Source organism: Myotis daubentonii, chromosome 12 (assembly GCF_963259705.1).
Source record: "Myotis daubentonii chromosome 12, mMyoDau2.1, whole genome shotgun sequence".
Lineage (NCBI taxonomy): Eukaryota > Metazoa > Chordata > Mammalia > Chiroptera > Vespertilionidae > Myotis > Myotis daubentonii.
This window is the reverse complement of record NC_081851.1, coordinates 45,596,899-45,617,519: the sequence shown is the minus strand read 5'-3', so window position 1 is coordinate 45,617,519 and position 20,621 is coordinate 45,596,899. Positions and strand designations below refer to the sequence as shown.

Here is a 20,621-nt window from a genome sequence, read left to right as displayed (position 1 = left end):
ATAACTGCACTATTAATGGCAACCATTGCTTTACATGCTGCACCGTTTCATGAAAACAATCATCACTCGGTTTTTCCAAATCATAGAAAGAAAAGCTGTATGTAATAAGTTGCAAATGCAGGAGGCATAGAAGAAGCTCCCCACGGAAGACAATGGTGGGTGGGGGGTGGTGGTGGTGGTGCCATCGGCTCTTCTTAGGCTTTGTAACCTCTTCTCCATGAAGGCAAGAGGAAAAGGAATGGTAAAACAAGTGGGATTTTTTTTTCTTTCAAAACAAACAAACAAACAAATAAATAAGCATGTGGGAGCTTCACCTGCTACGTTCAGCTCACCAAGCTGGCCTTCTGGTAACCCGGATGAGAGTTCAAAGGCAAAAGGAAGGACATGGCTCAGTTCTTGGTGCTAACGTGGCCACAGAAAGAGTAGCACTTCCCAGGAAATGCAGTGTCTCCATGGCTCAAAAATGAGTATGTGTGCAGACCTGGACCTGCAACTTTCTCCAAACAACTGGGAAGGCTAAGAAAGTGAGTAGGGAAGCAGTAAAGAATGCTTTGTACTCACCCTCCCTGGAGAGCTGTCCCAAGTGGAAGCCTGCTCACCTCGGATGCTCTAGAGGGGGCGATTCAGAAGGCACCTAGAGGCCCACCTATAACTCTGTTGAGGTGCTAATGGTGGCTGGCTGCCTGTTGTGCTAGAAAACGCACAGATGGGTCTGGGAGACAGAAAAACCTATTAGGGTTTGTGGCTGAGCTCTGCTAGGTCGACTGGTGGCCTGGGCACGCGTCACTTCCCCTCTTTTAGGCTGTGTATTTTAGGTTTTCTGGCTCTCAGGTAGAGGATTTGCCCCCCCCGCCCCCCCCCCCCCGTGCCCTCCTCTACCAATCAATCCATCTCCCAGATGAGAAAGTCCGTTTCACGTGCGAGCGAGAACGAGCCTGCTCTTATTCATCTCTGCATCTCCAGTGCCCAACACAGCGCTGGGCATAGAGTGAGGAAGTGCTCGCTACGCACATGTGAACAAAGCAATGAGGTTACGTGTCATCTGCCTCTCGTCTCAGCTCTAATACTTTGGTCCTGTGAAAACAAAAGCCCCCAGTAACTTCATGTTGCTTATCAAATAACTTAAGAGGCTTCAATAATGTAGGCATCAGGGCAGCCCTGGGTTGCTTGAAATTTGTCCCGAGCCTAGAGAGGATCACCTCTGATGAAGATGGTTTGTTTTCTTTCAGTTTCTCAAGGGAGTCCCCTCCAACGAGGGAGAGGAGAGCAGGCAGGTTTTACTGCAGGACACATCTAAAGTGAAGAAATAGACTTGACCATGTTGCACACCCACATGGCATCCATTTGGAAGACACAAGGGGAACGGAGTTTTACCCATTAGCATCTCAGAAATGAATCTCACCCAAAGACAAAACGCCCAGGGCACAGCAGACAAGTCCCGTTTGCCCTCGCCGGCACCTCTGGGTCCCACTGAGAGAGGCAGACAGAGAAGACAGCCCACAGAACAATCACCCATGGGAGAGTTTCCCGGATAGTGAGGGGTCCCCTCCCCCTCCATAACCCATGGTACAGAGCCTTTGACAATCTGAGCCACTGTCTCCTGGCAGGATGATGACCACAGTAAGGGCATATGGATGGTCTTACCTATACCTACACTGGAGAATGAGCCACCCTGTGCTGATTAGGTTTGAGGCCCACCCCTCTCATTCCCCAGTCCCCAATCTATGTGGTCAACACTGCTCCAAGATGGTGGGATATGGGACAAAGAGGAGACCAGGACTTTGGTCCTAGCAGTGGCACTAGATGAAGTCACTGCGCCAGCCGCCCACTCCCCGGGGCATTCGCTGCCAGGAGATGAGAGAGAAGCTGCTCCCATGCCCCTTGAGGCTGCACTGCAGCAGAAGCCACTGGCCAATGCCCTAAAGCCAACCGCCCGTGGCAGCAGGTGCTGGGGTGCCTCACCAGAGGTGGGTGCTGGGTCAGCCTCTAGCAAGAACTCCTACTTCTTCTCTCTTTTTGGAGCATATCTTCCAGTGCTGCCAGGATCTTCCCTGTTCAGCTCTCTCTCTCTCTTCTAGATCCCCCTTCCCTCCAAGGGCTGGCTGCCCACTCCCACCCACAACAGAACAGACTCATCCTGGACCAGGACAGAAAGTTTCCACCACCCAGATACTCCCATCATGCCAGCATCTGAGAAATTAGGAGTGAGAGCCTACTCTAGAACCGGGCACATCTGAGTCAGCACCTACGCTGGGGTGCTGTGTGCATACAGACAAAGGGCAGGTGGCCCATCTTCCCACTAAGCCAAGGTCATGTTGTCTTCCACAAAAGGGCACCTCCAAGGATGAGAAGTGCTTTCCAAGGTCCTAAATTCCCAAAGAAGGAGGGGATACGGGAAAAGGAGGGGAGGAGAGACAAGAGAGGAGGAGAGGGGAGGATATCAGGAAGGAAGGCTGGCCTGAGGGAAAGCCGGTGGACTGACCTGGGCTGAGGCTGAGGGGATCCACAGGAATCTCTGGCCACACCAGCCATTTCTTTCCAGACTCCTCCTTCCTCCTCCTCCCCCCTCCCCCGCCCCCTTCCCAGAACTGCCAGTCAGCACAGCAGTGCTGCCCACGGCTCTCCAAAGGGAATGCATGTGTGCTGGGCCACCTCTGCGGGGATAGGTGGGAGCAGGTAAGGAAGTAATGAGCATGGCCAACAAATGAACCAAAAGGTGTGTGGGCGGCCCCGGGCACTAACGGAACAGCAGTGCTGAGCCTGGTCCTGTGGGCAACCCTCTTCTGGACAGTCCTGGGACTTGGGAGAACCAGTCACCTAAACATGGAATTAAATCGGTGGGGTTTTTTCTCATGAAAGAAATCAGAATTTTGCAAGTAAATCTACTTGGTCTGGATGACCCTGTTCACAACATGTCGGAAAGGGTAGCACTGCAAGAGTCGGTGAATTCCACTGGTAAGAGGATTCCCCTCCAAATATTGATGGGCTTACATATGCATACACCAGACAGAGAATGAATCACTACTTAAACCCACCCCAGCGTCTGCTAGAGCCACCGGAAGAAAAGCAGTACTAAGTCCCTTCTGAAAGCAGCTCATACTCCCTTCTGGAATGTTCTGGGCTGATTGCAGGATGCTGCTCCCAGTTCCCACACCCCTAGAGGATCCTCTAGCTGCCCTCCCAACGTCTGCCCAGGCCTGAGGAGCCTCCCCCACACCGACTGCCCGGAGAGAAGAGGCAGAAGCTGAAAGCACCGAGCTCACTTGGCCAACAGGAAAGGTGCTCAGGGAGGGAAGGCCACCCCCAGCCCAACCCCAACCCTTCCCCATCCTGTCCACGGGGAGAGGGAGCCGGGGGAGAGAATTCACTTGTCCAGCCAAGGAATCCAAAGCAAAGCCTACCCTTTTAATTTTCAATCAATTAGCCTGAACGAAGTATAAATTAAATGGCATCTATGAACCGGCGTTATTTGGGGCATGAAAATACAAAAAGTAAAACATAAATCCTTGCCCTCCAAAGCTTATAGTCAGGGAGGAGAAAATACCAACACCCAGGAGGCAGCGTGAAGACCACTGATGTGCTCTCACTAACCCCAGAGCGATGCTTCCGCCAAAGGGAGCAGCAGGGCTGGAGCCACTACCTGATGGAGTCCAGCCGCTGCGGGTCCCCACTCAGCATTCTTGGTGACCAGGAGGAAGGGCCTTGGAGATCTGGCTACAGAAACAAGCACTCAGTGCCTGTACCTGGGAACAAGCTACCTTTTCTTCCTCGAAACACAGCCCGAGCTTCGGGGGCGAGGAGAACAGAGAGGCAGATGCAGGTCTGACACCCACACAGGGGTTTCCAAGCGACTCTTGATCCCCCAATTTCCAGGCTTCCCCATTTCTGCTCTGGACTTGAGACTGGAGGCAGAAGTTCCCAGGCCGCTTCGCCCACAGTGAGGTCACACTGTGGGGATTACCGAGTCACCTCCGGGCAGGGCAGGGCAGAACAGGAAGTGAGCTGGTGAGGCTGAGAAAGTGCCAATCGGGGACGTTCTCTGGGCTCCGCGGGGCCAACACCCATGCAGGGGTTCTGGGCTACAGATGCCCCGGAGTCTGAAGAGCAGGTGGCCCCTCTTCTCACCAGTTTGTTTACGTCCTGATTGCACCGGGGCAGGAAAGAGGGCGGCAGGACTGGGAGTCCGGCCTTGTGGCTCTAAGCCTGCTCTTACTCATGCCGTGTTTGTGTGCCCTGAAATGCTTTCCCACGTCTGTAATGCTTTTCCTGTCGTCCTACACACTCGCCATCACCTCTCCTCACCCCGGCACCCGGAGAAGATGTGCTTATCTGTGCATTTGGTTTTGTTTTACTATTAAGCACAATGACCAGCTCCTATTATTATAACACAGGTTGTGCGGGAAACTCAAAAAAGACTTGGCTCTGCTGGCTCTCGGGGAACCTGGGCTCTGCTCCTCCAAAACCTATGTTGTCCAGATGTCAGTGGGAAGTTAGGAACAGCTCTCTCCCCAGCAGTGAGTGGGGCCAGAAAGGCCACTCATGGTATTTCTCAGCCTCCAGGAAGCCATCACTGGGAGAGGAGCCAAGAGGGCGGAGGCACCTTCTGGGATGGGATCCCAACTCTCCATCACCTGGGGAAGCAGAGAGGTGGTCGGGAAAACCCGAGGCAGGAATGGAGAACTAAGTTCAAGATGAACAAGGACAAGAGAGGGCGGTCTGAGATGTGGCAACAATACGGTTGGGACAGAACGTTAACTGCACCCAACGATGGCTGACAGACCGAGGAACCCCAACGGGCATCAAGCTGGGCATGAGTCATCAGTGAAGCACTGGTTTTTAAAAAGCAAGCAAGATACCTGAGCACAGGTCTAGGAGTAAGGAACGTGGACAGCACGAAGGTGTCTGCAGTCATTAGACCAGTGTTCGAGTAAAAGATCTGGGAAGCCAGGAAGTTCTAAAGAGAGGTACAAAGATCATAAATGAATTGAGGGATCACTGATTTATGAATTCAAGTTCAGGAAGTTGAAATTATTAAAGGGAGTAAAGAAAAGAATTCTAAAATGTGAGGGGTTTTAGCCCACAGCTGGTGACAGGACAATCTGTCTTTTCTGGAATGAAGAGGAAATGGGTAAAGACTGAAGCAGAGGGATTGAAGGCAGACGAAAGGATTCCCTCCCATCGAGAGAGGTCTTTAAAACCAGAACCCGTGTGGTGGAGAAGAGGTTGGGCTGGCCAGTTCTCAAGAACTGTCTGCCCCCGAGAGGGTATGGGTTCCATGACCACCCCAACTCCATCAACCCCATGTGTCCAATGATCTGGATAAGGACGCCAAGCGCACACAGGGCAACATCAGAGCTGCCACACTGTGGGAGCCCTAGCAGGAACCGGGGCAGAGGACAGAGGCAAGGGAGGAGGTGCGATGAACAGGCGAGGCAACACACCCGCCCCCCCTCTGCAATGGCCGTGTGGTTGGGTGTTCTGCTGCTTGGGTTCTGCCACAGGGTCCCCAGGTTAGCACTGCCCAGAGAGATTTGAATCTATATCAGCAAAGCTCCAGTTCTGAACAGTAACCCAGCCGTCGTGATGAAAGCACTGGGAGTAGTACAAGTTACTCGGCAGAGGCCCAGGGAGCCGCCCCTCGGTCCTGCGGGGCAAGGAGCGGCTGTACAGTTGCTACGGCTTTACAGGGTGAGAGTGCGGGGGCCGGGCTTTGGGCCATGTCTGTCCCTGCCTAGGGAGTGGCCTCAGGGACATGGCAGTCTAGAGAATCTTGTTACTACTTAGTGCTAATAAAACTTCCTCTTTAAGTGTCTGTGTTAGAGCAGCCTCGAGATGGTGCCTGCAAAATGACGCTCCCACTCACCTGCATTTCAATATACTTACTCGAGTGGAGAGTGAGAGGCAGGGCCCAGCCAGAAATCGCCCGTGGGAGGGCATCACACACGAGAATGTCCGTTTCTCACATGCGCAGAGGTGGCTGGACAAGGCCAGAAACATCGAGGCCAACCTGAGAGTTGCCACTTATGGGGGGTAGGGGGATGGGGGGGTTGGGGAGGCCCACCAGTGTGTTGAGGAAATTTCAGGAGCCTCCTTATCGTTACAGAGTTCCCTTGACAGTCCATCCAGAACCAGACTGTAAGAGGGGGTGCCGCGGGGCTTCCCGAGGACCCAGGGATTACTATCGAGGCTCGGGAAACGCTGGGCGCACCCCATCAGCAGGCCGCTGTGTGATGGGCTCAGGTGCAGGCGCGGTCATTCACGGTGGGAGTTCATGGGGCTGCTTACTACTGACATGTTGCCATTTAACTTGAGACCCAGAGCCACAGGCTGCACCCAACCTGCCTCCCTAAAATCCACCGCCAAAGGAGGGCCCATTCCTTCCAAGAGCTCTGGTATACACCTCTCAGCCCATGAAAGAAAATGAAGAGAAGGGGGATTCCTCAGTCCTGACAGGTTGTGCCAAGCCAAGAAGCTTGCTGTCTCCCACGTACGCCAAGGGCCCCTTTTCAAATGTAGACTACCAATAAATAAATGAACAAGTGAGTGAGTGAGTGAATGAATGAATGAATGAATGACTGTGTGAAAGTGGGGCAGGAAAGGGAGCCTAGGTACTGTGCGTGGCCGGATTGTGGGGATCAATATCTCCGAGGCACTTTGCGGCCTCTTTGATTCTCTAACCTCCAGAGTGAGAGACATAAAACACCAAACATTACACCTGTCAGGTGCAGTGCCCCGAACCATCTCCAGGCAGCTCAGAGTCAGTACATCAGGCTTTTAACGACGTGGAAGTTAAAGATTAAGAACATGTTGGAACGCTGACTTTAGGCAGTGCCAACAATGTGTCTATAACCTGTTAGGGGAGATGGGTGTCGAGCGTCCTAGGAGAAAGATGACAGCACTCACGCCGCAGAGGGAAAAACAAGGTTCCCCACTAGCTTTCTTCCCTCCCTTCTGTCCTTCCTTCTTCCCGAGGGAAGTCCCTCCTGCTATCCGGCACGCCTTCCAACAGCAGCAAGTCAGCCACTGCAGAGAGGGAGGCTGGAACCAGTGGACTGGGGGCACGCTGCTGAGGCCAATTCTGTCCTGACACGTCAAGTCAAAGCCACTGGTTCAGACATTCACGGGGGCATGGGGACGTGCTTATTCAGACAAGGGCTCCAGGTTACATCCTGCATTCTCCTGAATTACTCCAATGACAATAAAAAACTCACTGAAAGCAAAGAGACATTTTTCACAGGGCACTCCCATTTGCCAATCTATAATGTAAGTATTCATGGCTATGCTTAGTTAACTCTCTCTGGACATGGAGTATTAAAAGTTTGCATCTGCTTGTTCTACTCTCTCTCCCTCTCTCTCTGGCAGAAAATTCATGTCACTGATAAGCAATTATTGTACCTCCTTCAAATAACTCAGCTTAAATGTTCATGTATGGCTGTAGGTATAGATGCACAAATGTGTCCCTGATGTAGTGTTATGGTTTCTTTTTTACCAAAAATTCAGAAAGCCAAAGATAGCAGATAACATGACATACCTTGAATGGCATGTCCTATGGATAGAAGCAAAACGAATTTTTTTTTTTAAAGTCCTTGCAAAATTATGCAGGAGTATTCAATTTTTTCCTCAAAAGTTCCCTGGCAAACGGGTGCCTCGTTAATTTTCACCCTTACAAAAACTCTTCTGCAGGTTTTGTTTATTTTGAGGAAACATTTCACTTTTTTTTCAAGACATGAGGTGTGAATGATGCAAAACAGTATTTGGATATGTAAACTGAATTATTTGCATAATGTATTACTAATCGGTGAGTATAAACTCTGGAGTCTAAGGAACTGAAATCAAGTGCCACAAGGTTTTTGAATCTACATTTAAAAAGTAAAAAGCATCGCCCTTTGGTGGAATAACGTGCACCTCTGCATTCCGTTTATAAGCAGGAGGAATTATCCCCACAGAGTATGCTGAAGAGTTTTAAGTAAATGATGCTGATGTGCACTGCCCTGCTCTGACTCAACAGTCCTATTCACAGGCGCAACCACACCAAGCACCACGGGCCGAGGAGAGTAAAGTTATCTGCATCTAAAGAGCAGACCTCACCCCATCGCCACGAGGGCCTGCCTGCTGGGCCCACAGGAGTCTGTGATATAAAGCAGGACGGAGGGGCAGCCAGACGTTCTGCCTGCAATACCGGTCCGATCAACTTGATGACGTCGCCACGAGGCCCAAAGCGTCCGCGCCCTCCTTCTGTTGGGTGCCCATTGGTGCCGCCAGGCAAGCTTAGCCCCTTTGCAGAAAAGCGCTGGCACGGATGCGCAAACAGTAAAGAGTATTCCAGCTCTGCACACTCCCTCTGTCAACCACGCACAGTGAAACCAAGTTGAAGAAACTGTCTGAACACACACATTTGGGGAAGGGATGAAGTGCGGAGAAGAGAAAAAGGAGGTGTAGCCCCGCAGTCGGACTCAGACAACGGCACTTTTCCCATTCCCACAACAGTGGCCTGGCGGGTCCCGAATCGCCCAAGAGTCACCTGCATGCTCAGGACTCCCCGAGGTGCACATGCGCGCGCGCGCACACACACACACACACACACACACACACTATCCTTGAGGGTGCCAGGTTACACTTCTACAGCAGCTGCTCCTATTGTGTACTGCCAGTGAAGCCAAACCAGCCTAAAATTTAATTTAATCTGCTGTAAACCCAAGTGTCATGCACTTCGATGGCAGCCGAAAGCGCCACTCTCAGATAACTGAGTGACACCTGCTAATAATAGCCTCTACATGAACCGGCCTGAGCGGGCATTTTGTAGAACCAGAGGCACTGATGCCTGGGAAGGCTGGTGAGGCTGCAGATCCGGCTGAAGAGGGCCCACCGGGCACCCACGTGCTGGCTGCACTAAGACCCCCACTGGATGACCCTGCTTTCAAGCTACTCAGAGACAGTCCTGGCTTTTGCCAAGGGGCGCCGAAATGCCCCTGCACAGCCGTGCAATCCTGCTCTGCTCCCTCTCACCTTCGGGGGCGGAGCCAGCCCTCCCTTGACTGTGTTTTGGTCCCCTTCCTCCTCAGTATGCAGTCAGCCCCCTCTCAGGCGAACCACCTTTCTCCAACATTCAGGGCTCCAATGGCCACCGGAAGGCCCCGAGGCTTGTCTTCCTCACACTACCAGGTAAGTGGGCACCGCCCCCTGCTCCTTCCCGACATCCACTTGCCGAAGAGGCACAGGTGCTGAAACTCACTCAACTCCACTGCACCTCTTGTTCATGCATTTGAAAAGGCCAAGGGATCTCTTTTCTTCCAGGAGGGAGCACAGCGCAGACAATTTATGACCCTTTAACAGTGACCTTTCCAGATACGAGACCTGAGTTCACAGGTACTTTCGTCCCAGGTACAGCTGCCCCCTCACTATCTCTGAGCCAAACCCTGTGGGAAGAAATAACACCCACCGAACAAGAACATTCTGCTCCTTAGCAGTCAGATAGCGCCTTTATTTCCGGGACAATCTCACCTATACTAAAGTAGAGACTGGTGTCAATCAACCCCCAAGCAGGAGCCACCCAGCTTCCTCCTCTAGCCTCTCACGCCAATCTTGTTCTATCTAGAATCCCACTGCCAGCCCTGCCCACTAGATTACTCACACCAATTCTAGACATCCTATCATTTCATCAGTAAATACTTCAGCGTGTATTTTTAAAAGATGAAGAAATACTTTTTTCTTTAACCACAAAACCATTATCACACCAAAAAAAAATGCAGGGACAATAATTTCTTATCATTAAATAGAGGAGTTACTTTAGACTTAGAAAGACTTCTGTCCGTCTAGGTCAGGGGTCCTCAAACTACGGCCCGCAGGCCACATGCAAATACAAATATTGTATTTGTTCCTGTTTTGTTTTTTTTTTACTTCAAAGTAAGATATGTGCAGTGTGCATAGGAATTTGTTCATAGTTTTTTTAAACTATAGTCCGGCCCTCCAACAGTCTGAGGGACAGTGAACTGGCCCCCTGTTTAAAAAGTTTGAGGACCACTGGTCTAGTTCATGCTTTGGTGGATCCCTTCCACCCAGGTTCAAGACTGAGGCCAAGGAAAGGATTCAAAGACTCACTCTCTCAACAAGATCACAGTTTGTTTAAAGCCACCTTGCACTTCAGCCCAATTCCTCCCCTTGTATCCCTTGTCCTATGTGGGGTCGCATGCACCCTCCGGAGTCCTCTGTGAGAGTCCTCACTCCTCTCAAAGTCCCCCTAGCCCCGGAGTCTCCCTCACTCCCCACCACCTGTCCCATCACCCATCAGCAAGCAGGTGCACTCCCAGTGTTCAGAACTGGTATTTATTTTTCTTCGAAGAAAGTGTTCTCCGGACCAGCGCTGCTCAGAATTCATTCACAGAGCATGTCTTGGATATACAGCTGACTAGATATGTCAGTTATGTTCCAAATGGGGTTTCACAGGTCAAGGTTTTGCAGGCAGGAGCAAATGCTATTTTCAGCCAGGATAAGGTCACGGTGCTTTTAGAGACAGTGAGGTCTACAATAAAACCTATTGATCAGCCTCTGGAGCTAGTGCTCCAGAGAGACTCAGAGATGGAAACAAAAATTGCCTGGCCGTTTTCTCTGTAGACTCGGTGGGTAAAAGCTTGTTGGACTTAATATCTTTCAGGATATAAACTAAGTAAGAAGTAAGATTGCGGAAGTCCGTTTAACCAGATGCAGAGGCGGATCACGGGAACATCCTCCTGTCAGAACTGTGAGGAAGGGGACGACAAGGCAAAAAGGATCCCCCAAGAGAGATCAACACCAGCTTCTCTAGACAGTGAAGGCAAAGGTACAGGCTGCATCCATGGTTTTGCCCTTGGATCGTTGTCCCTAAATTTGAAACACTGCCCCCTCAGTCCAGGGCTATGTGAAAAACAGACCCTCAGAGACAGACAGCATGATGAGAGGAGGTATTCGCATGAGAGATTTTTAAACTTCTATACTGAAAATGGAATCATGGTAAACTGAAGACCTTCCTATCTATGCACATTATATAGAGATAGAATGCATTATATCACTAGATATACACTCACACTATATATGATACATGTATGTGTGCATAAATGTATGTATGTGTACATAAATATATGCTATACCTTATGACGATAGCGTTGCTGCATAGGGGAATTTTTTTCAAAAGACCTCAGTTTTTTTACAGGTGTACCCCACAGGATTCCAATGAGAAAAATCATTTATTGCCAGTGAAACTGGAGACATAAATTTGGAAATCATACAAACACACGGGAGCCCAACCACACGAATCGTCAAGGCACGGAAAGCCACTGGAAAGCTATTTCACTGGCCCGAAGGGTCGTGAATTTACTGTGGTTTCAGCAGCAAACCCTAAATAATTTACTTAAGTCAAATAGGAGTTTTAAGTAAAGACATTAATGTACTGGACTATCACATCTTAAACTTCAGCCAGAGATCTAAAACTTTGAAATCAATTAAGTCCCCATAAATACCTCTCCATTATCAGTGGTGTTTGATTGTTTGGGAGGCTCGGGACCACAGGAACTACTGTGAAAACTGTAGGGTATCTTCATTTATCATCTGCTCCCACCTCCCAGCCCAGCTCGCAAACAAAATATGCCATAGTAAACATAATCCATATATCACACTGTGACACAGCTGACCCCATTAGTGAGCCCAGACTGTCCTAGAGGCAGCATCCTATCATACATTAACAATACAACAGCCGATACATTTGCACAATACAATGAGGGGCGGTGGGGGGAGAAGAGGGGCTATCGGACTATGACATCTTAAACTTCAGATCTGAATACATATTTGGTCACCTGTCTCTTTGGCATGAATATGATCGTGCTTTCTCTTCTGGTAATAACCGACGGGGAAAGCAGTGCCTCTAGGTGGCTGCCATTCACTCACTCTGTCTGTACCCTTCCTTTGCTTTGCGTTAGGACTAAACTTCTTATTTTCCCTGTCTTCTTGTTTTCTCTAAACTTTTTTTTTGTTTGTGTGTTTGTTTTTAACAGAACAAAACAGCATGCAAAATCTGAAATAGGTGATTATCAATGCCCTAGTAGAGCACTCCTAATAAAAACAAACAAACAAAAACAACAAACAAAAACACTACAAATTAAAGAGGCAGTCATTTAAATAAATTACTTTTTTTTTTGACGCTATAGATCTTGAGTGCCTCTGTCCTATAATATAGAACAAATATTTTACAACTGGCTCATTTCCCCCTCGTCTCAGCACATGGGATAACAGAAGAAAGTTTTAAATAACCATTATCAAAGAATAACTTTGTTGTTTTTTCAGCGTGCTTCTGCAAACATAGTTTTCTATGTAACTGAATGCCACAAATAAATGGTATCTGCTGGACCGTGTGGAAAACAGAAACATCCATGCTAAAAGTCAATGGAAAACACCAAATTTAGAAAAGACTGCAAAAATCACATGTCCCAGAACAGGCCATATGCTTTTACCTACATGATGAATAAAAAAAAAAAAAGAGCATTTTCCCTCAATTTATGCTGTCTTCAACACTAACAGAGGGAGAGTTCTTCTAAACATGTTGCATCCGATGCTTTTAACAAGCAAGAATTTGTAACTCCAAGAACTCAGCATATGTAGGCTATGTCCATACCAAGAAAACAGCTTTCGGGGGAGGAAAAAGGAAAATATCACTGAATTCAGTCAGCTAATTGAATTTAAAATACCTGGTTGTTTGAATTCAACTGGTTTCTTTGTCAAACATATTTCTATTTTGACATAGCTAGAGTTGCCCAAAAAAGCAAGCTTGGAGAAAATACCCATTATACTCCTTAGAGTTTATAAAAAAAAAAAAATCCCACCAGTTTGCAACAATTAAAAGGTGGGTAAATCTCGGCTGGAAACGCCTGGGCATTGTTACTGTCCATTACACCGTTCTTGGTTTTGCTTCCAGCAATTTGAAAGTTGTTCTTCAGCTTCCTGCCAAGGGAGCATGAGCCCAAGCCTTAATAAACACCATGGCTTCCATCTTTGGGAAAAACCAAGAAGTATTCTGCCCTCTTTGCAGGTGAGCCCCATTCAGCAACTCGATTCCAAAAAGAGCAGGGAACCTGCCTGCCCGAGCTTTCAGAGAATGCTAGAACAGGACGGGAGCTTAGAGGTCCACCCAACCCCAGCAATCCATGTTATAGATGAGGAAACTAAAATGCCAAGAGGCTAAGGACACCCAAGGTCTCACAGCTCAGGGTCAGAACCTGCTTTCCAGACCAGTGTCTTTCCTCAATCATTCAAGTCAAAGTTTGGGTCTAGAAAAATCATACAAGACTTCAATTCTCTCCCCAAAACCAGTTCTTGTAATTTTCCCCTGCCTTCGTGGGAGAGTAAATGTCTAGTTATAGGGACTTTACGAATTTTTATTTTATAGCTCTTTTTATTTTTATTTTTTTTACTTTATAGTTTGATAACCAAAAATAGTTCATCATCATGTCTCAGACTGTCTTCCTAGTACAGGCAGACACTGTTATTTCCTAGTAGGGAATGGTAGCAGGATTGGTAATAAGGACGTTGTTTTTACTAAACATTATGGGGTTTTTTTCTGTAACAATGACTTCATATTCCCTTTTGTTTCTGTTCCTTTTTCTTTATTTTACTTTTTTCATCATCATTTATTTCTTCTATGCCCTCTTCCATCTCCCCCCTCCCCCACTATCACCACACTGTTGCCCATGTCCATGAGTTCTCTCTCTTTGACTTCACATTCTAGGTACAAAACAGGTATGGTTTCTCTCACCCTTAACTTCTGCAAAATCTAGGAGGAATCAAATTCAGAATCGGGTGAAAATCCTACATTTTAGGACGATGTGTTCTAGCAGAAAGCTCTCGGGTTGGCTATATTTTGCTTTTTCCTCCCCGGCAGATTTTTTAAATAGTTTTCATTTTTAAAAGGATTTCAACTTCGGATTGTGCCGATGCCAAAGTCTCTATGCATCTAATCAATCAATAACTAAGACAAACAAAGCAGCATATGTTTACCCTTTACCATCCGGGAAGTGTACATTAATTACCGCAGACTGTCCCCACGCGTCTCCCCCCACCGCAGACAGCAGTGCTCAAAAGGGTCCACAAAATAAAAATGTATGGGGTAATTGAATGGATATTTATAATTAGAACTTAATAATTTGCATCAGGGACAAATGAGCTCTGATTTTAATCGGCAGCGTATTTAGATTAGCCAGAAGATAGTGTAATTTGATGGTTTATAGGCCTCCTCTCGGATTATGAAATAATACCAAGCCTTCCAAGACAGCGGGTCTGTGTCAGGAGTGTGTTAGAGAAGAAGATGCAATGAAAATGTTTGACAACGTGAAAGCAGCCATAAATTACATGACAACTGTGTAAAAGTCATGATGAAACAAATAAAGGGCTGACCTATAATGCGTCTGATTCATTGTGACACACACAACTCCCCGCACTAATCTCTGCCCGGCCAACGCATTCTTAAGCAGGGAACTACTTAGCACTGGGAACGCTGTAAATTATCACTAGTCAACAGCATTGATTTTTAGTCGACATTTCAATCAGGTTGAAGTAGAAATACTACCCAGCTCATCCAACAGCCTCTTACCCAGTGCGCTGCCCCTCTGCGGTCTCCTCAGTTATGGCTTTGTTAAATTTCCATTGCTCTCACCATTCAATATTTATTAGCGCGTTGCCACATCCAGGCACTTGGCCTGAAGGGTCACCGGCCTGCCTCTGGGGACATTAAATTTGTGCTTACCTTGAGGAAGGTAAAACCAAAACAGAAAAAGAAACAAAAGGCCACCATCAGAGAGCTGGCCTGATTTTCAAGAGAATGGAGAGAAAACTGGGGAGGGAGGGAGGGAGGGTGGAAAAGAGGCTAAAGCAATGGCATTCCTGTTATCATTTCAGCTCTGCAGTCTAGGAGTCTGAGCAAACAAAGCTCAGAACTTCTCTTCTGGGTGATCAAGGGATCTCCTGCAGTCCTGGCCCAGGGGGTGGAGAGCCAGTGGAAGAGGTGGAGGGCCGAGAAGCAAGGATGCCAGTCCCAGGGCAGAGTAAGAACCGAAATGGAAGGTTTGGAGTTCGCTACCCACATGCATTCTCAGCAGCCACCCCCACCCCCACCCCCAACACAGACAATCGCCTGGGTCCATGTCAATGACAACCTCTTGGGGTTCAACCTCCCTGGGTCCAAAGGGAAGGGCTTACCATGTGAGCAGAGCTCCCAGATGACGCTTGTCAGCGCTAAGGCCGACTCTTCAGCTCCCCCACCGGCCTCCGCACACAGTAGGTGCCTCTTAACCACCAACTGACTGAAATTATGTAAATGGAGGTCTATGGCGGCCCAGCCAATCGAAAGAATGGGTAATAAAAGGAAAACCCTGACATTTGGTTTTGGAACACATTACGTAATCCCTCTGCAACGAACCTCAGGTCTTGCTTCAGCAAATATTAATGGTGTCAGAGCAGCCTGCGGAGTGACTGGAGGAGGCCACCGTGCAGTTGAAAACTTGCCTCAGGGAAAGCCAACATGTGGATCAGATGGAGTTGTTGACTGTAGTTTCCATTCAAGTATTCCCTCAAGTCTCCTCGCATGCCTTCCAGACTCGCCTTACCACAGCCCCGATGTGGCCAGAAATGAAAACCTCCTTGAAGCAGATTATTACCCCCTAGCGCCCATCATCCCCAGCACCCCTACACACACACACACACACACACACACACACACACACACACACATTCACATATACACACACATACATACACACTCACACATATACATTCACACACACACTCACATATACACATACATACATACATACACACTCACACACACATTCACACACACACACACACAAACACTCACACAAACACACTCACACATGCTCTCCCACACAGTATAATGCTGATTCTCTCCCTCCACCTTTTAAAGGCCAAAGAGACAACAGACAGAACTGCTGAAAGTCAGACTTCACCAGCCCTGAAAAGTCCTAGCTTAGTTCCTGGTCAGCCTACTGCCACCTCCTAACCAAGTCATACACAAGTAGTAAAACCTCCTCCCTCTTCTTCACAGGACCCTGGCCCCATGTCTGGCTCACTCTGGACAGATGGAGAAGTGACTACTTGCAAAGCAGAATTCCTTACATTGCAGCCCTTTTCCAAGAGCTCCAAGGCTCCCCCAGTATGCCCAGGACAGCCGCCCAGGGACTGGATGGGAACATTCCTCTCCTTCCCAGAAGACTGCAGAACTTGACCACAGAACCCACAGGAGGCCAACCGTCCAGCACCAGGGATTCCCACCCAACTGGTGCCCAGCCCCGCTGCAGAGAGCAGCAAACCTTTTGAGGAGGTGGCAGAGGGTAATGACTGGAAGCCCAAGAATTGAATCCTTAATAACTGTGAGCCCTCAGGGAAGTGATTTAACCCTTGGTGAGCCCCAATTTCCTCCTCTACCAAATGGAGCTATTAGGACTTTCCTTCTGGGCTTGCTGTGTGATGGAGTAACAACAGGTCAGATACATAGTATGGCAATAAAAACTCTTGGAATGCATCCTGTGTGGCAAGTAATTTATGTGCTATCTCTCATTTACTCCTTGCATCCACCCTATAAGGGAGATACGTTGGTTCACCTCCATTTCACAGAGGTTAAATGGTTTGCCCAAACTCTCCCAACCAGTCAGTTGCAAAGTAGGAATCTGCACCCCAAATGACCGTCAAGCGCCCGGGCACACGCTCCGGGTGACCGTCAAGCGCCCGGGCACACGCTCCGGGTGACCGTCACGCGCCCGGGCACACGCTCCGGGTGACCGTCACGCGCCCGGGCACACGCCCCGGGTGGCCATCACGCGCCCGGGCACACGCTCGGATGTCTCTAAGAACAGAGGCCCAGCATTGAGGGGGCTGCCAATGGAGAGAAGCCCCCAGTCACCTCACCTCACCAGATCTGGCTCCTGAACCATCTCTACCCAGGACCCTCCCCAGAGGCTCCCACAAGAGCCCACCCAAGGCAGAAAGAGGCTCTGAGGGCTTTAGCACCCTCCCTGCCCTGCTCTCCTCTCATCCAGCCTGCTCACCCCGACACAGGGAGGAACTCTGGGGACCCCGGGTCTGACAGGAGAAAGAAGTTCCCAGCCATGAGTCATAATCATAGTGGTAACTAGCTTTTCTCTAGTGCTTACCACATGCCAGGCAAGTGTTCTCATAGAATGCTCCCAACGTCCACGAGGTGGGTCCTATGACTCCCCCCAAGATACAGATGAGGAAACCGAAGCTCAGAGAGATGAAGAAATCTGCCCAAGCTCACACAACTAGAAATAGCACCACTTCTTCGCCATTTTATTTCACTGTACTCACTGAGGCTGAAGAGGACAAAAAAGGAGATAAACATATGTTTAAGAGCCTATCACCCCGCCCCTTTCCTTACCACGCAGGTTACAAAGACCCCTCGGTGGGAGAGAAGACGGCCCCAAAGGGCTTGGCTGAGTTTTTTTGGGAGACTTGTGGGATGAGCCCACAGGCCTCCAAATTTTCCCAGTGTCCATCAGCTATTAGATAAGAAGGGAGAAAAACTCACCTGCCTTGTGAGGCTTCAACCTGGGGAAGTAAACATGAGTTTTTTCATATTTTATTTGGATGGTCACATTGGTGCCTTTTCAAGTCTACGGTGGGGAAAAACAGATTTCATTGTGTGAACTGCCCTTCAAACAGGCCCCCAAACCACTTGGAGGCCCTGTGTCCCCAGGTGGAACTCTATGAACCCGGCTGTGGCCCCAGCAGCCCCTCTGGTGGGACCCGGAACATGCCCCCGCCATGAGAAACAGGGAAATTCAATTACCTCGCCACTTGTGGCAGGAGGGCAAGGACTGCACATTGAAAGAGCTAAAAATGTCAGGAAGTTCCTGGCTGATGGCTCTTGCTTGCCAACCCTCCTAAGTGAATGCATGATGTCACAATAAACTAGAAAACACAGAAACAGGGCCAAGGGAGATATGATGATCGAGAACAAAACAAGCCTAGACACATGGGTTTGCCACCAGCCCTGCACAGGAAGTGCTGTGCTTCCAACAAGAGCACTTTTCCCCACTCCTGGCCTTCCTGGGCCCTGCTTGTGTATTATCTTTCTCAGCCACCAACGGATTAGTTTACAGGTCCTTTCCAACAAGGAGTTTAACTTCAACCAAAAAAAAAAAAAAAATAGTTTCCACTGAGTTCCTACGTGCACGCGCAGGCCCATCCACCAAGCCCCACCCGGCTTCGCACACTTCTACTCCGCCAAACGGTGTGCATACACCAAACCCTTCCGATCCTGGGCCCTCAGGTTACTGGCGTTATCACAACTCCCCTCCCTCCCCCCCAGTTGGCAAGCCAGGAAAGATGATAGAACCTGTGTGTGTCGCCAAAAGACTGGCCTCAACTGGTTGGGGGGCGGGGGGGGGGGAGATTGAGCTGTGAGTCTTTTTTTTTTCTTCTTGCCTTTAGCCAAAGACCTGGGAGCATTTGATGTACAGTCAGCAGGTATTTAAAAAAAAAAAAGAAAGAAAGAAAGAAAAGAAAGAAAAAACACCACTGAAAAGGCTTGGCTGCACTGGGGCCCTGACACGCTCTCATCTAAAGCTTGGCCCTCGGCCAAGTTCATCTGTTAATGGACAGCCACAACCAAGGGCCTGCACCTCCCCCACCTCCCCGACTCTTCTCTGTTCTCCTACCTCTTTCTAGCTCCTAAACACTAGACATCGATTATGTCTGTGCTTTTCCCTTTCTATTCAAGATAAACAAAGTGCTTCAAGTTCAGGGCACACCCTGGGACCCTTGACAAAACAATCTATCATTCTGTCTGCTAAACCAGTCTGGCTACACCACGGCCGGGAGAGCAACGCTCCCAATGTACAATTTTCTCTTTGTGCTCCTTCTCTCTTGCCACTAACCTCTTTTCTTTACCACCTTCTCCGGAGCAGATGGACTTGACCACTCTGCTTAAGCCACCCCCCCCCCCAACCTCAGAAATTAAAGAAAAGAGCTGAGCTCCTGGCTGCCCCTCCTCCTGCTCAGTTTTCCCTCCTCCTCCTCTGGGCCCCCACATCCCTCAGACACAGACACGAACCCCCCCCCGCCCCCGCACCACCACCATCCTTCCGACCCTCACACCACAGACACTCCCCCAGAAAAGAAATTCAATGCAAGGACTGGCCCCTCTTTCGCTCCCTGCAAGAATATTTTAAGTGAGTTTTGTTTTAAATCATATCCATTTATTTATCCTGACTTGCAATTAAATGCGAGTACACTTTTTACAACCAGCACGGAATGTATTAATTATTACTACAAATGGTCAAATGAGAGCACAGTCCCTCCTAAAAATATTAATAAAATACATAATAAATAATATTAATGAAACAAAAATAGACTCATAAGGCCCTTGGCCAGGGCTTTTATGATTTCACGCAAGGGGAAATCCAGCCAGTGAAACTTGCTATATACATACTTTGGCAGGACTCTGGCCAACCACCATCATTGAACTCTGAAGAGCATGTTTGTGGGGGGTCAGAGGTGGTGGTGCCCTAGGTGTTGGGGGCTCCGTGCAGACACCACCTCGAGAAGCTGATTGACAGCCACAGTGCACAGGAAGAGCCCGCAACGTCTCACAGTGTTGACATGTGGCAGGGAAAAGTTACCCACAGGCTGCTTCCCCTTCCTAAGGCGGCTGGGATCATCCCTCCCCTGAAAGAACAGTTAAATCCCTCGACCCTGAGGGAAATGAGCCCAGCCAAATTAAGGCTCAGGGTTCGGGCACATCAGCACCGCTTAGCTTACTGTACCAGCGCTGGAAGCCACCTTCTTGCCACACCGCCAGGCCCCCACGAACCTGTCTCCACATCACCCAGCCCCTCACATCACCCCCAGCACTCCCTGCCTCCTCCACTCCCCCGAAATCCAACACACCCACAGCACAATTGAATCTAATTAAGATCAGGAAGAAATTTGCATTTTCTTTTCACTGTACCCCCAGTAATCACAGAAGTTCTTCAAATTTTGAGAATTTTGTTCCTCAGCTAATTATTTCCCTCACTTTGCATTTCAAGGCACAAAGACAGTCTATCTCACTGGTGGTCTATTAATAGTTGGAAGTTTTGAGCATCAGAGGTGGGGTGGTGGTGGTGGGTTCCCCTTTTAAAACTATTCTGTCATTTCCAGTTTTGAAAAAAAAGGTTTTTTGTTGTTGTTAGTGGTGGTGATGTTAATGTTTCTTCCAAAAGACAGCTTAGCTGTGTCATTCTGTGCATTACAATTTAGTCTCCCCCTTACAACAGTGACGGCCTGGTTTACTGATTTACAGAACCTTGGTATGTGAATGGCAAAAAAAAAAAAAAAAAGAAGAAGAAGAAGAAGAAGAAGGAAAGAAAAAGAAAGAAAATTCCTTGGCATAAGTATATGTTTGCTGATCAAATTTCAGATCATGTGTTGTTCATTATTATGACTTTACTTGAAAAACAGTTTGCCACAGTGAGATGGATTCACTTATATGCCTTCTACCCCTCCACTCCTTTTAAATACTTTGAAAAAACAGTGCAATTTTTTAAAGGTACATTTAAAGCATGAACTGGTTTGGATTAAAACAA

The 20,621-nt window shown here is 48.5% G+C and overlaps 1 protein-coding gene across 15 annotated transcripts in view; it reads right to left on the bottom strand.

The window, feature by feature from the left end:
- BCL11A (BCL11 transcription factor A) overlaps positions 1-20,621 on the bottom strand; it is a 100,935-nt gene that overhangs the window by 58,622 nt on the left and 21,692 nt on the right. The window contains exon 1 of one of the 15 annotated variants that reach the window (XM_059659752.1): positions 3,759-3,952. The exons of 13 other annotated variants lie outside the window; for them this stretch is intronic. The gene's annotated coding sequence lies outside the window, so the exon portion shown is untranslated. Of the gene's footprint in view, positions 1-3,640; positions 3,953-20,621 lie in introns of those variants that run through there. One more of the 15 variants, XM_059659751.1, reaches the window with a different exon arrangement.